Genomic DNA, 3,194 nt, shown 5'->3' with positions numbered 1-3,194 from the left:
TGCCCCGCAGCTTCCGGTTCTCTCCCCTTCTCTTTGCTGCTGTTCACGTCTCTCATGTCATCAGGGCCCCTGACTAAGCAGTTCTCCAAACGGGGAATTAAATGCTGATCTCCCCTTCTGGAAGACACTGTCAATCTTGTGGGAGACAGCTGTCCCCTCGGTATCCGAGAGAAGGAAGGGCCTCTTCCGGGAGCACTGTGCTGAGCGGAGCACAGGCCTCCCCCAGACTGACTGTGCAGCAAGCTCGGGCGGCCGCCCTGCCGGCCTCTGCGCCTTGCCGCTGGGACACAGCTCACCTTTCTCCTTCTGCTATAAGCCTCAGCAGCGATCCCGGGACGACTGGAAAAGTCCTGTGAGCAACCTGTTACCTGTGCTGTCGGACCCTCCCTGGTCTCAGGTGTTTCTCTCCATGGTTCTCTTCTGACCCAAAGATGTAACTTCTTTTCCTTATTGAAAGATTACACTTTAGGTGTCCTCTTACTTTGGGTATTATTTAAATCGATATACTTTAGCTGTTGTGTTGATTTAAAAATGTTTCATACGCAGAAGGTAAGTATTGAGTAAGTGTGCAGTCGGTAAGGGCGGTGTGTGTTCGAACCATGCACAGTGGCTTGGGACAGCTGGAGTGTGGGTCGCTTTGGAGGATGCTGTGGGCTCACGCATGACATTTCACAATGATAACCCTGGAGATCACTGCCGCATGAGTATTCGTTCATATTACCTACATCCTCTGTGTGTAAAGATAATTTTCCATAGTCTCAAAAATTCTGATAGTTACCTTTTTAATACTATAATTTGCTTGTTTCAGCCACTCTACCAGGCTGCAAAGATACCTTTGTATTCTTGACTGTGTCGTCCAGTGCAATTATTTGCTATTCCAAATATGTCACATCCAACTTTTTGTGTGTTTTTGTCCATATCTTTGATAAAATGCGGAAAGGACAGATCTCTCTACCTGGCTGACATTGATCCATTAACCAATATTGCTTGGGTATAGATGTTCAGTCATTATAAATCCTCTTTAAAGAGCTCTCTTCCTGCCCTGGCACAGCAGCTCACACTTGTAATCCTAGCACTCTGGGAAGCCAAGGCAGGAGGATCACTTGAGGTCAGGAGTTCGAGACCAGCCTGAGCAACAGCGAGACCCCATCTCTACTAAAAATAGAAAAATTAGCCGGGCGGGCCTGGTGGCACGCGCCTGTAGTCCCAGCTACTGGGGAGGCTGAGGCAGGAGGATCCCTTAAGCCCAGGAGTTTGAGGTTGCTGTGAGCTATGATGATGCTACGACACTCTACCCAGGCAACAAAGTGAGATGCTGTCTCAAAAAAACAAACAAAAAGAGAGCTTTCTTCCATTCTACATGCTTATCACCTTGCTTCCACACCATGGTGATCTATGGAATGTTGGCTAAAATCAAGACATACTGTATCTATGGCAAATTGATCTGTCTTATGTTCTGTCATAATTCTGTGACTCAGTCTCCTCATCTAATGAATGTTAATGATTACTGTAATTTGGGGGGAATAATATCAATGTTGCTCATCTGCAGTGTTCAGAGCACACTGGAATTCATAGTGTCTTAATTCCAGTGTTCTTTAAACTTTCCTATTTCCCAAGAGTTCCCAAAGATTATTAGTAAACGTTATGGAGCCCTTTCTTACCCAGCATGAAATATATTTAATATTTATTGAGCACCAACAATGTAACAGCACTATTTTACTCACTGGGGACTTAGCAGTAAATGCAGCAGAAAAGTTGCTGTTCTCTTGGAGAAGATGCTCTTCATCTGAAGGGAAGGAAAATGAAATTAATGTAATATATGCCAGCAAGTGATAATTGTGATGAAGAAGCCAAGCAAAGCATGGGGCCAGAAAAATGTTTCAGGATGTGTCATTTAGAGAGAGTGGTCAGGGAGCCCTCTAGAAGGACATGGCATTTGAGCTGAGTGGAGTAAATGTAATGGGTTAGCTGAAGGATGACTAAGACTTAGTAAAGTATTATAATAATACGGAAAGGCTGCAAAGTTAAGGCAAAAAAGAGTGTGGTGTCCTTGAGAAGAAAAAGAACTTGGCATGTTTCAAGAACTGAAACAGTGTGTATACAATTTAGTGAGAGAAAGAGAAGCTTCGTTGAGGCTGGAGCTGTGCAAGAGTGATCATGCAAGAACAAAATGAGATTTGGGATTTTGGCCAAAGGGCAGTAGATGCCAGTGGTGGCTTGTAGAAGGGCAGTGACGTGATGAACTCAGACTTTGCCAGTTTCTGTACACGAATGGATTTGGGGCAAAACCGACTTTTAGACATGTTTGGTATAAAACAATTCTCAAAGATGCTTAACAGGCAGTAGGGAATATAAATCTATATTTCCACATAGAGATGTTGATTAGCATAGAAATTGGGGGTCATTGCATGTACATCACACTTAGAGATCCAGTGGTGGAAAAAAGGCTAGGGAAGCGAGCCCTAAGCAACCCCCTAGCTTGGGTGTTGACGAGAGGAAGAGATCTCAGAGGTGTGGGGAATTCAGGTCATGACGTGCAAGCCCAGAGAAGTGTTTGCAAAGGCGTCAGCCAACAGCTGTTCATGAGGTGAGAGTGTAAGTAGAGGCACATGGGCAAAATCCTTCATGAGGTGAAGGTTATCTGAGAAGTCAGCAAAAACTGAATAAATTATAGTTAATTAGATGGACTTCTGGCACTATAAAGGAATAGGAACTCTGAAAAATTCTTCTGATACCAAAGCAGTTTTTAAAAATTATACAAATATAATTTATATTGTATGGCTAGCCTACCAGGAAGTAGGTGAGAGTTATTCTCCAAGATGTGATCATCATAAAAGAAAAGGGGGTGGGGGAAGGAGGGCTGATTCAAAATCAGAGAGTTGAGAGGTAAGCACTGACAAGAGGAAAGGGGTCACTAAAAAGCAAACAGCCCACCATGACTTCAGTGCGGACAGTAAGATTTGCAGAACTAGCAGGTGGTGGGAGGGCAGGGCTGAGATCCCCTCAATAAGGCAGCGGCCCTGGAAGGGAGCTAGCATGCTCGTCTAAGGGCTCATGGCAGGGGCTAACACAAATCTATTCCGGGGGAAAGCAATCTCAGTTCACAACTTTAGGTTTGCCTAAGATTAGGATCAACCCAGTCAGTGAAAAGTTGCCAAACACCCAAGGAAACAAACCATCCCCGCAAACATAAA

Source organism: Propithecus coquereli, unplaced genomic scaffold (genome assembly GCF_000956105.1).
Source record: "Propithecus coquereli isolate 6110/MARCELLA unplaced genomic scaffold, Pcoq_1.0 Scaffold71, whole genome shotgun sequence".
NCBI lineage: Eukaryota > Metazoa > Chordata > Mammalia > Primates > Indriidae > Propithecus > Propithecus coquereli.
The sequence above is the reverse complement of the archived record's forward strand: the minus strand, read 5'-3'. Positions refer to the sequence as shown.